The sequence below is a fragment of the Bos javanicus genome, chromosome 6, assembly GCF_032452875.1.
Source record: "Bos javanicus breed banteng chromosome 6, ARS-OSU_banteng_1.0, whole genome shotgun sequence".
NCBI classification, from domain to species: Eukaryota; Metazoa; Chordata; class Mammalia; order Artiodactyla; family Bovidae; genus Bos; species Bos javanicus.
The window spans coordinates 24890991-24904400 of NC_083873.1; the positions used below are offsets into that span (position 1 = coordinate 24890991).

Sequence of the window (13410 nt, forward strand, 5' to 3'; positions counted from 1 at the left end):
TAGAGGCCCAGAATGCAGAGGCCTTTCGGATGTCACTCTAAGAAAGGCAGTTTCTACACAGTTGAGCTATTTCATGTTTATAAGCAGTGAGGTACTATTATAATGTAGGACTTGGGGGAAATCAATCAGAAAACACTGTATATAATAAAGAGTTTAGGAGTGATAAAAAGGCAGGAGGCAGGAGATCAGTGAAGAACTGAAATAGCCAAGGTGGGAGGCAAGAAGAGTCTAAACTAGACAAGAAACAACTGACGTATATTAAATATAATGATGACAGTGATGTTAATTAGCTCAAGAGTCATTGCAAAGAGAAATGATAAGGTTTTGGTGGCTGGGTATAAGGAAGAGAACTGTGGTACTGGAGAAGACTCTTGAGAGTGCCTTGGACAGCAAGGAGATCAAGCTAGTCAATCCCAAAGGAAATCAACCCTGAATATTCATTGGAAGGACTGATGCTAAAGCTGAAGTTCCAATAATTTGGCCACCTGATGCAAACAGCCAACTCATTGTAAAAGATTCTGATGCTGGGAAAGATTGAGGGCACGAAGAGAAGGGGATGATAGAGGATGAGATGGTTGGTTGGCATCACTGACTCAATAATGAACATGAGTTTGAGCAAACTCCAGGAGATAGTGAAGAACAAGAAAGCCTGGCATTTTGCAGTCCATGGGGTCTCAAGGAGTCAAATACAACTGAGTGACTGAACGACAATTATAAGGAAGAGAAAAAGGAGGTCATTGGTAAACTTCCAATATTCTGGATTTTATGCTGCTTGTTTAATGCAGAAGTTCATCCAGATAGAGTTATGAGAGAACTTACAGAAGCCTCCATGAGATAAGATGACCGCACATCTTACATCTGGCATCATTTCTGCTTTAATAACTACTTTAGGTGGAGTTCCCCGGAATAGACTCTGAGATGGAGATTCGCAAGCAGAAGGCTTATGCCCTGTGATCAACAACCTAGTGGAGAGAAGGAAGCAAAACAGACTAAGCAAAGGAGATACTTGAACTGTTGACACGGTTCCAGAAAAAGGCCTCCCCTGATCTCCCAGAGTTAGATGCCCTTCCGAGTTATTTCCCTTGGGGAATCAGGGTCTGCCTTTATCCTCACCCTCACTGACCAGGCTTTAGAAACAAGCTGCCGAGGACAGGTGTACGTGTGATTTGGGGCCAGGCAGCGCTCATCAGTTGAGGCAATTCCTGAGGTTCGACATTCCCAACAGTTGGGGAGATGCCGGCCTCAGATGTTAAGAGGGTATCTGGGGTCACATTGCAGCATCTACCTCAGTCTATCACTCATGCCACTCAGATTCATTTGTGTGAATATAATAAATTCTGCGTCCAGCTCTCGCATGATTCCATTTGGCCTCTTTTCCTACGGAAACTGACAAAGGTGAGTGGGATAAGCAACAGCACTGCCACTGCAGGGGGTCTCAAAGCCACAGCGGAGCATCATTCCCTTGTCTGCCACCATTCTAGACTCTCCGCTTCCTCTTCATCACCTCTGCTGGTCAGCTGACTTGCTAAAGGGGTGACCCAGACCCCCATGGTTAAGAGAGTAGTTCTCACCCTGTATATCAAGTCGCCAATATATTCTGCCAACTACCAAATGTCTCCACTGGAATTACACTTGTGGGGACCAAGGAAATGACTACAGGGTATACCCATGAGTCCAGCGGACACACAGCGAGCTGGAGCTGGACCAGGACTCTATTTATTACTTGGAGGTTATGACGACGCTCGAATTCCAGGTCATCAATGTCAACTCGGACCTCGTGTTTGACACACCTTGAAATGATGTATTCTCCATTTTCTGTTGTATAAATACCCAAATAAATGGCTGTAGGTCACTTTGGGGAAAGACTAAGGGGGTAGGGAGATCATCAATTTTGTATACACTTAGCATGGGTTTACCAGCAACTTTTCTCCAGGAATTTTGAACTCTCCTTCAGTAAATGGGTTCTAGATTAGAAACTGGCTTAGTTTTGAAAACTGAATGGAGGACTATGACTTTTTATTGGAATGGCTACCTCCAAGAATGGCTTTGGGTGAGGGCAGTGTAAGGAGAGGGGTTGGCTGAAAGTTGTCAGCCACCAACACTCTGAGCAGCCAGGGTAGTGAGCGTCCCAAACCTGGATGCTGCAATAGGGTATGGAATCCACTACAGCAACCAGTTCTTTTAGAGTGTATGTTGAAAGGAGGAACTGAGAAATAAAAGTTCAGTAGAAATGATGGAAAAAAGAGAAATCTAAAACTCTCCTAAACTCTAAATTATCAAACTTCCTGTTGAACTTCAGTCTGTGTCAGTCTCTGAGGGTAACTCACATATACTGTTATCACACTCAGGTCGAATAATTCTGATATTCCAAACACAAATGGGACTAATACATTATGCATCTATAATTAAACTGAGGAAGTGTTTACCAGTGAAGAAGTCTTTACTGGGGTCTTGTGTATTTGTAGTAGGTGGACAGAACAGCTGCAAAGTTCTGACCTGACTCACTAAAAATGGCAGAAGAATAACTCCCTAATTGGCAGCGTTAGCTCTCAGAACTTTTGAATGCCCCAAACTTCTGCACTTGGGATCTTAGATATGCCAAACCATAAGAAATTCTCCAGTGTGAAGTAAAGGCCCCAAATAATATTGTATACAGCCATCCCAGATGGCCTCTTCCAGTTTATGTGGGGACAATAAGTACTTTATTGCTGGAGTTACCAACATATTGGTGTGCACTACAAGAGACCTGGGCTTCCCTGGTGGTTCAGATGGTAAAGAATCCACCTGTAATGTGGGAGACCTGGACTCGATCCCTGGGTCGGGAAGATCCCCTGGAGAAGGGAATGGCTACCTGCTCCATTATTCTTGCCTCAAGAATTCCATGGACAGAAGAGCCTGGCAAGCTATAGTCCATGGGGTCACAAAGAGTCAGACATGACTGAGTGACTAAGCACAGGAGCCCAAATTCAAGGCTGCTCTTGATGCAAAGCCCTGCAAAGTATTGCTTCAGGTCTTCATGATAATCAACCCAAACTGACTGCTGTGCATTCAAATCCTCCCATCAACCTACATGTAAATAATTGGAAGGAGTAGAGTGTTATTAATATAGAACAACTATTTCTTATTACTGATTGACTGGTATATATTGAGTTTCTCTTTAATAAGCGGAGAAACTAACAATAAGTCCAGCTGAATGTTGATATGAACTATGGGATTTCTGGTTTCAGAGGTGTAACTAGAAGAATAATGAACAAGGCTTTTATGGAAGAAAATTACTGGACGTTAAGCATTGCCATTATGGGTTGGTTTATCTTTATTACTCTGAGTTTACAGAATATTACACAAATTACACAGTTTACAATAAATTTTTTATGACAGTCTTATAATGCGTCTTTTCTGTATTTTAGCTCAAGCAGGACAAGTAAACAAAATAAAATTCCCACTTTAAAATATTCAGGATTAGACCAGGAAAGCAAGCCAAAGCTAACACAAACAAATAAACAACAACAACCTCTAAATGTAAGGTACTTTTCTGCTTAAAAACATAAAAAGCTTCTATTGACAAGTACCCTTTGCCCCACCATCTATACCCTGTCCTTCATCTGAGCCTCTATCTTCACAAGATTTGCACAAAGCATTTGTAAAGCAGTATAAAAATTCACTTAGCCTGCCTGCATCATTTACAAAGAAAGTTTTTGTTATTATCTCATATTCGATAATTCACATATTATAATAGAAATAGAGCAGGTCCTTTGGGCAGGCTGCTTGGCTTCATGATTGGTGCGAGTGGCTAAAATGAAGTTTGAGAAGACTTGCCTTAAAAGGAATATGGCAAATAAAACCAGACAGTGAAGGATCCCATGGACCAGGACAATTTAAATCATGAAGGTGATATAGTTGCAATTAATTATTTTTAAAGGGGTCTTTAACTGAAGGCAATACTGTGTTAATGTTGAGGGGAGGAGAAAGCATGACTATTCTGTGCCCTCTTAGGGCACAAAGCTTCCCTAACTTGTATAACATAAGAATTACCCGAGTCACATGTTAACAGATTGCCAGAATCATCCCCCGCTGGAGATTCTGAATCAGATGTGAGGTGGATTCTGAAAACTGCATATTTAACAAGACTCTCTGGGATTTGATATGACTGAGCAAGAGAAGGAATTACCCTTGCTTCTTCTCTAGCCCAACATAGTATTCCTAAGAAACTTCCTTTTTTGCTGAACAGCACTCTAAAAATAACAGTTTACAGAAAAATAAGACTTAAGGAAGACCATGCAAAACCTGTGCAATGTTGTAACCAGGGCACTAACAAAAAAAGTAACAATCCTAATTAAACAAAGAAAAAACTACAACACTAAAGAAAACTACAGTAAACACAAGATTCTCTCATTTTATCTAATTTTAAAAATGTAAAAGCTAGCTTAATGAAAAGTATGTAAAAAGGATTAGACTGTCAAATCATGGCCATGAGGATGAAAACTAGAACACAATATCAGAGGACCAAGCATCATGTACTTTGAAGAAAGAGCATGTGGTCAAATAAATTCTAGAGGAAGCCCAAGAGGGAAAGGGGTCCAACACACAGCATTATACTCTTCTGTTGCTTGCTACCTCTCCTTGTGTTAGAACAACCTGCATGTATTTTTGTTTTATACCCAAACCAAATTCCACTTATACTGAGATCTTCACCCTGTGTGTGTGTGCCTAGATGTATCTGACTCTTTTGCCACTGCATGGACTGTAGCCCACAAGGGTCTTCTGTCCATGGGATTTCCCAGGCAAGAATACTGGAGGAGGTTGTCACTTCTTACTCCAAAAGATCTTCTCAACTCAAGGATCAAACCTGCATCATCTCTTGAGTCTCCTGCATTACCATGTGGATTCTTTACCACAATGGCACCCCACTCCAGTACTCTTGCCTGGAAAATCCCATGGACGGAGGAGCCTGTTAGGCTGCAGTCCATGGGGTCGCTAAGAGTCGGACACAACTGAGCGACTTCACTTTCACTTTTCACTTTCATGCATTGGAGAAGGAAATGGCAACCCACTCCAGTGTTCTTGCCTGGAGAATCCCAGGGACAGGGGAGCCTGGTGGGCTGCCATCTTTGGGGTTGCACAGAGTCAGACATGACTGAAGTGACTTAGCATAGCATAGCATAGCACCACTTGGGAAGCTCATATTTAACAATAACATCTTCAACCCTCTACCCTTCTATTCAAGGTCTAGGAAAGCCCATACACTATCTGCAAGGGAGGCTGGGAAATCTAATATCTGGCATGTCTTTCAGCTTCTATAGTTGAGGGTGGAGAGGAGTCCTAACATAGAAAGAGGATTCAGATGCTGAAAGGAAAAATAGAAAGCCATATCCTTTAAATATATTAATTTTATAGCAGTAAAAATCGCAATTTTATCAGGTAACTTGGGAATTAAGTTATCATACAGCTAAATACTCAAAGGATTCATATACCAGCATGGTTTTGCAAGGATGATTTAGTGACTTGGGAAATTCTTATCTCTATTTCCTGTTATTATATCTCTATTTACTGTATATTTACAAAGAGTTTCCCAGGTGGCTCAAGTAGTAAAGAATCTGTCTGCCAATACAGGAGATACAGGTTCACTCCCTGGGTCAAGAAGATCCCCTAGAGAAGGAAATGGCACCCCACTCCAATATTCTTGCCTGGAAAATTTCATGGACAGAGGAGGCTAGGGGGCTACAGTCCATGGGGTCGAAAAGAGTTGGACATGACTGAGCAACTGAGCATGCACATATTTACAAATAAAAAAGCCTAGAAGGATACACAGTAAATTGTGTTATCTGTATTTACTCTCTAGCTTATGAAATTATAGGTAATTTTTATTTGATCAAAAAGCAATAAATGCATTTTTTTAAGCGGAATTTGTTTGAACCTCCAACAAACAATACCTAACAGAGGCTAGGTTGTAAAACAAAGCTTAAAAAAAAGGAAGAAAATAATCATAAACATAATCCTGTCAGTATTTTTTTAATAAAATAGTAACTTAAATGCATAATTAAATTACTGCATGTTTCTTTCATTGCATATACTGTAAACGACCATCCATTGATCATTCTTGATAAATTCACCTCTTATCAATTGCTCTCAAAGATAAGGACATCTTAGGGCCTGATTTTTTAAACTTAGAGTTGCCAACTATTTAAAGATTGCAACAAGTACTTTCATCTTATCCTGCGCAGCCATCTGAGGCTTAGTGTAAAGGCTTAGCTGAGATTTTTAAGGCCTGGCTGGAAATTACTCAGTTCCTACTTCCCAACGATGGCTGTCATGATAAGAAGTGTCATTTGAACACTTCTTTTGTGTGATTTACTGCACTAGATACTTTATATATGTTGTTTGTTAATCCTCACAATTCAATAAGCAAGGAACAATTTCTCCATTTTGCTAAGCATAAACCTCAAAGTGAAGTCGCTCAGTCGTGTCCAACTCTTTGCGACCCCATGGACTGTAGCCTACCAGGGTCCTCTGTGCATGGGATTTTCCAGGCAAGAATATTGGAGTGGGTTGCCATTTCCTTCTCCAATAAACCTCAAAGAGATATATAATTTGTTCAAAGTCTTACAACCATGAAGTTGTAGAATCCAAATGCAAACCATGTGAGTTTGAAGTTTAGCAGAGCCAGGCCAACATGAGGCATTAAATGCTGGAAAGTCAAGTCAAATCAGGCCAAGGTTCAAATGTAAAGGGGACCAAGTACAAACACCAAATTGTACAGTCAGAGCAGATGGTGATTTCAGAGCCTGGAAGTAACATGGGATGAAAAGAGGAGGAGAGCAAGGCAGGTCAGAAACGAGCAACAAGAATTCCTTGGCCATTGCATGGACACCCAAGAGAACTGGCTGCTGTCTTTGCAAGCTGATAAAGAGATGGTGTGAAGCAGAGGGGAGATAAGGCTGGCTGCAGGCCAAACAAGGGCAGAGAGTAGATCACAGTCTCTACTAAAGTGGGCATTTTTCACAGTCCAGTTCCAGTCTGTGAAGGAATATTAATTGGTTGTGAAGACCCCAGGGACCTAGGCTGAGCCATGGGAAGGAAGATGTACACATCCTGAAGCTAATCCCCTGGGTCTGAATCTCTATTTTATTACCAATTAATTGTGTGTTCATGGTTGGGTTTCTTGTGTTCAGTTTCTTTGTCTCTAATAAAGAAGGCTAGTACTTTACAGAGTTACTGAGAGTATTTAATGACAATACACATTAAGCAGTGCTTGGAACTGTGCACACTGCAAACTCTGGATGTAGTCTGTACCACTGGATTTTAAGCATGACCTTTATAGTCTAAAAGAGACCAGCCACACACAGAGGGAATTAGGGAGAGAGGATATAGTGTATAAAGCTCAAAAAGTCACCAAGGGGCTAAATTCCCTCAACACCAGGTGTGGACACAACAAACTATTTTAGGATCTCACTCCCCAAATCCCCTGCCAGCCACATTCTCATGGGCTCAGGGACTTGGCAGGAAGGACCCCACAGGTGGCAAACCTTAGAACTCCTCACTGGGTAGACCAGAGATTGACAGCCTCCAAACAATTGAGCCACGCTGATTGGTTTAAGGCAAGATTCCAGGCATGTTATTAAAGTGGTTGTTATCATTCAGAAGAGGGAGAAGTGGAAAGTAGAAACCAGCCTACACTCACCATCATACATTCATAACAGACTAAGAATTTATTTCTTTGGCTTACCAGCCCCTAAATTTAGGTATTAGCTTCAAATATTTGAAATACCGTTGTGTGCGTGTATAAAGATTACATTTGTTCATAGGACCCTAAGATCCAAGGAATCAAAGCTACTGAAAAATAGATCTCATTTCATAAAAAAGACTTTTCTATCAGTCTGAACAAGAGGCTGCAAACTGCCTACCAATTTATCTGTGTGCAATCTTCTGTTTGGTTCACAAATAGACATACTACATACACTGTGTATGCTGAACATTCACAATTTGTGCAGTTGTGCAAAGTGGCCCAGAAACTGTCACGGTAGCATCTAGATTTCTGTCTTAAAAATCCCATGATGTGTGTAAGACCTGGATTCCTGCAGAGTAAAAGACACCAGCACCAAGTGGAAGTCTCTTCTGTGGCTGGAGGTCTGCATTCCAGGAGGCCACTTCCCCACCTGACCTAGACACTACTTTATACCACCTATCTGAAAAGCACTTAAGATCTCAGATGATCTTCTTAATAAATGCAAAGAAAGTTCCCCTTCATCATTGATAAGATTCCCCTCGTTGATAAGGTTCTCTGATTCTCTGATTTTCTGAGTCTAAAAGTCACTCAACAATCTCCATGTGTTGTTGCTAGTCGGTTAGTTATAACACTATCAGGCTCTGTGTGTCCTTTTCAATTAGAATCTAGCACCACTCTCTGCTTTAAACATAAGTCCTATTTGGTAGCTCTTTGACCAGCAGCTGCAATGCTTCTGTCTCTCAAATTTCAAAGCAACTTTAAGAATAAGGACTGGAAATTTAAGTGCTTCAAAAGAACTCTTTCATTCTTTCCTGCAACCAATAAATGCATGCTGAAGAGTCAATTACCATAACAGCTATCTATTTTTAAATGACTTCTGTCCCATGACCTCAATACATGCTGCGATTAAATGTATTGAATTTCTTGATATTCTGCTACATCAAGGCCTCCTCCTAGAACTCTGCAAACTTGATTGATTTATACTCTTCAGAAAGAAAAAAAAATCACAAAAGGAATGGAATTTAATTAAAGTGTTAAGGCAGATATGCTGTTTTCATAAATGAGAAAAAAATAGATTCACAGTAGCGTAGTTCAAAATAAAATGGTGATTAAAAACAAAAATACAAAACCTAGGCAGGGTTTGTGGGTATTAGATAAAGAAAATAAAGCTGTTTTAGCAAAAGCTAAAACTGTTAGCTAGCACTTAGATGTAGTAACATGTGGGAGGTTATTTCTAAATATAATGTAAATTGATCCTCTTGGTTATTAGATATCAAGCAGTCTTACTGTCCTTAAAACTCAGAAACAGGAAAATCCTCAGGGAAATTCTCAGAAGAAATAAGATATTAGTTTTTACAAACGTGTCTGCTAAACATTAGCAAGTAAAATACTTATTTCTGTGATTAATATACAATAAGAAAATATAAAATAAAATATGACTTGATGGAAAGCAAGCTACCTTGCTTTTTAAAAAATGAAAAATCCACTGCAAAAATGTTCTGTTGCTTAAAATTGTTCAGAAACATTTAACACTAAAAGCAATCTATTTTATTTGTTTCCATTATTTAAAAAATAGGTTTGATTTCTACTGAAAACTTTTAGAAAACTAAAATATTTTGAGAGATTTATGGGGTTTCCTGATTGAAGACCTCTAAACACCTGTTCCTGAAATTTTTCTAGCTCCATTTTAAATAAGTAAATTCTGAAAAAGTATCTGATTCAAATATTTTTGGTTCAAAGACATTGTAGACATGGTTTATCCTCTATGAGTTTATACTATTTTGAATAAAATCAAGCTCAGTCAGAATGGTCATCATTTAAAAGTTTATAACAAGGGTGTGGCTGAAAAGGAATCCCCGTACACTGTTGGCAGGAATGTAAATCGGTGCAGCCACTATGGAGAGCAGTGCAGAGGTTCCTTAAAACTCTAGCCTTACCAAATGATCCGGGCTTCCCTGTTGGCTCAGTGATAAAAAATCCAACTGCAGTGCAGGAGATGTGGGTTCGATCCCTTGGTCAGGAAGACCCCTGAAGGAAATGGTGACCCACTCCAGTGTTCTTGCTTGATAGGTCCTATGGACAGAGAAGCCTGGAGGGCTACAGTCCACGAGTGGCATGAGATAAGACTTAGTGACTGAATAACAACAACACAACCATATGATCCAGAGATCCACTCCTGGGAATATAGTCAGAGAAAACTGTAATTCCAAACACACCTTGAATTTCATAGAAATACTATTTACAGTAGCCAAGACATGCAAGCAATCTAAGTGTCCATTAACAGATGAATAGATAAAGAAAATATAGTCTACACAGTAGAATATTACTCAGCCATAAAAAAGAATGAAATAATGCCATTTGCAGCAACATGAATGGACCTAGAGATGATCATACTGAGTGAAGTAAGTCATACAAAGACAAATATCATATAATATTGCTAATATGTAGAATCTAAAAAATTACATAAATGAACTTATTTATAAAACAGAAATAGACCCACAAACATAGAAAACAAACTCATGGCTACTGAAGGTAAGAAGGGAAAAGGGATAAATAAGGACTTTGGGAATAACATATATACACAGCTATATATAAACTAGATGACTAACAAAGACCTACTATATAGCACAGGGAATGATATTCAGTATCTTGTAATAACCTATAATTGAAAAGAATCTAAAAAAATAATAACTGAATCACTTTTCTGTACACTTGAAACTAACACAACATTGTAAATTATTAATAACTATATTTCAATAAAAATTAAAAACAATTAAAAAATTTTCAAGTCAAGCTTATTTCAGGATCCAGGCAACCTGGATCCTTGCCTCTATTTTCTTTTCAACATAGACTGTCTGTCTTGGGTGGCAGGGTCAAGCCTAAGGAGGAAAACGTAGAATTGTTCTAATTATGGACAGCTGAGTGAAAATTTACAAGGACTGAAATGAGTAGAATTATTACAGGCGCAAGTGACAGTTGGTGGAGAATTACAGTAATGGGAGGAATGTGGGTATTTGGAGGAAATCAGTTTTCTGTGCCTCAAATGTAGGTTACAGTAGAATAATATGGTGCTAGTAAAAGCATGCTTTTGAAACCATTTGGGTCTCAGTTTAAATCCTGATTCAGGTATTAGTAAAATCTTCTTTCAGTTGAAAAAAATAATCCACGTGGCAGTAGGCAATAGATCTGGCTTAACAACAATTTGTATGAAAATATCATACAAAAAATCACGTCTATTCTATGCTCTATATTCTGGGGGAAACATTGGCAACCAGTAGGGAACAATTAAGAGAAGAGGTTGTTTGATTTGAAGAAAGCACTTTCTTTGAATATTTGAAGGACTTTCCTATAAAAGGTAAAAATTACGTGATCTTTCCAAGAATGGTATTTTTTTTTTTGAAAGGGCATGTCAATCAGACTAACAGAGCGCTTTATAGTCCTAAGGACTGCCTTATAAATATTCAAAATCTCTTTAGAAAGAAATGGCAGATGACCATCCAGCAGAGATTCTGTGGGTGAGATTCCTGTGGCAGGTACTGGACCCCTTTTGGCTTTTAAGAGCCTTTCAAATTCTAAGATTCTATTGTTTTATCATTTCAAATGTTGGCTTGCAAAAGTCAAGGCACATCTCACTGTTCTCATTCCTCTCTTTATTCATAATCAGTTTTGAAATCTGTTTTTTATTCTACCTTTTCCCTTTTCATTGTATTAAAATTCTACTTGGGTCACTTTCTTTCCTCATCAGCCTATCTAATCTACTATATTGATCTCCATAATGATATGACTTTATTCCCCCTAAAATATATATTTTCATCAGCTTAAAATCGCATTTCACCACTCCATTTCTATTATTATCATCACCATGGAAAAACTAGAAGAAAAAAACAAAACAAGATTCATTTATACAAAAGCAAATGGATTATGGAAAAGTAATGACTGGCAATGACTTCAAACTAAGAAAAATGAAATTATACTTTTTTAACATTAGAATAATCATGATTCAGTACAAATACGCAGCACAAGTAGAGTGTCTTGGAGGGACAAGGAGATTTTGTCCTTAATTACATAATCATCCAGCAGTCTTGCAGAGTACAAATTATTATCTCCAGTCGTAAGCGAGGAAGGTGAGGTTCATTGTGGTTAAATAACACATGAGAGTTCAAAGAGCCAAGAGAATCGACTTAGAACTAATGCTCTAATTCTGAAACCTGTATTTTTTTAGGCTGTACAGACTCTCTTCCCTTAGTAAAAGCAAAATGGCATTTAGAATAGAGGCTGTGTTTTTTAAATATTTAAGGAAATAACAGCGAGCAAGACATTAAGTGAAAAGCTATAAAGTTTGGCTCACAGCTTCCAGATTGAGATAGAGCACAATAAAGCTATGCATGTGAAGATGTTACAAGACAGGTGCAAAAACTTAGCCTGGCACAAAAACTTAAGTGGCACAGTGTTGGTAGGTATCACCTAAATCCAGAACACATTTCCTCCAAACAATTGAAATTAGCTAGAGAAGCTCTCGGAGAAGGCAATGGCACCCCACTCCAGTACTCTTGCCTGGAAAATCCCATGGGTGGAGGAGCCTGGTAGGCTGCAGTCCATGGGGTTGCTAAGAGTCGGATGTGACTGAGCAACTTCACTTTCACTTTTCACTTTCATGCATTGGAGAAGGCAAGGCAATCCACTCCTGTGTTCTTGCCTGGAGAATCCCAGGGACGGGGGGGCCTGGTGGGCTTCCGTCTATGGGGTCGCACAGAGTCGGACACGACTGAAGTGAGTTAGCAGCAGCAGCAGCAGCAGAGAAGCTCTACTGCTAGTCTGGAGTTGTTACAGAAGTTGTTTAAGGCATCTTTAACTTCAGTGCAGCAAGTGCATGAGCCGTTTTTCAGAGGTATCTGCCCATCACATACCGGAACACTTTGCACGGGCTAGCACATTAAAAGTAACATGAGGCAAGTTTGACTGATTGAATGGATGAATGCATAAAATTATATAAAACCAAATAATGGGACAGGTACAAAAATGATACATATAACAAAAGGTTTATCTATACAGAACACTCCATGCTTAACAGATCTCCATCATGTTTGCCAATTTAGGGTTTCCTGGTTACTAATAATTACTTAGTATTTATCTAGCATTTTCTCTGTGCCTGAAACTGAAGTCGCTCAGTCATGTCCGACTCTTTGCGATCCCATGGACTGTAGCATACCAGGCTCCTCAGTCCATGGAATTTTCCACGCAAGAGTACTAGAATGGCTTGCCATTTCCTTCTCCAGGGGATCTTCCCAGCCCAGGGATCGAACCCGGGTCTCCTGCACTGCAGGCAGACGCTTTACCGTCTGAGCCACCAGGGAAGCTAAGTATTTCACATGGATTTTCTCAAGTAGTGCTCACGAAATTACTCTGAGACAGTTCAGCATGAAGGTTGACAGTACAAACTCTGAAACCGGACTACATGGACCTGGTTCCACACATCAGTAGCGTCAACTTGAGCAAGATACTCAACCTCACCATGCTCAGTTTTCTAACCTATGAAATGAAATAAAAATTGTTTCTATCTCACAGGATAAACAGTGCTAGAATCTATTGTACAGAGTGAAGTAAGTCAGAAAAAGAACAAATATCACATAGTCATGCAATGTTTATGGAATCTAGAAAAACTGTACAGATGAACTTATTTTCAGGGC

The 13410-nt window shown here is 39.3% G+C and overlaps 1 non-coding gene across 1 annotated transcript; it reads right to left on the minus strand.

Moving 5' to 3' along the window:
• Positions 1-13005: 13005 nt before the first annotated feature.
• Positions 13006-13077, minus strand: TRNAC-GCA (transfer RNA cysteine (anticodon GCA)). The gene has a single exon. It is a non-coding gene; the product is annotated as a tRNA-Cys (tRNA).
• Between the last annotated feature and the right edge of the window lie 333 nt (positions 13078-13410).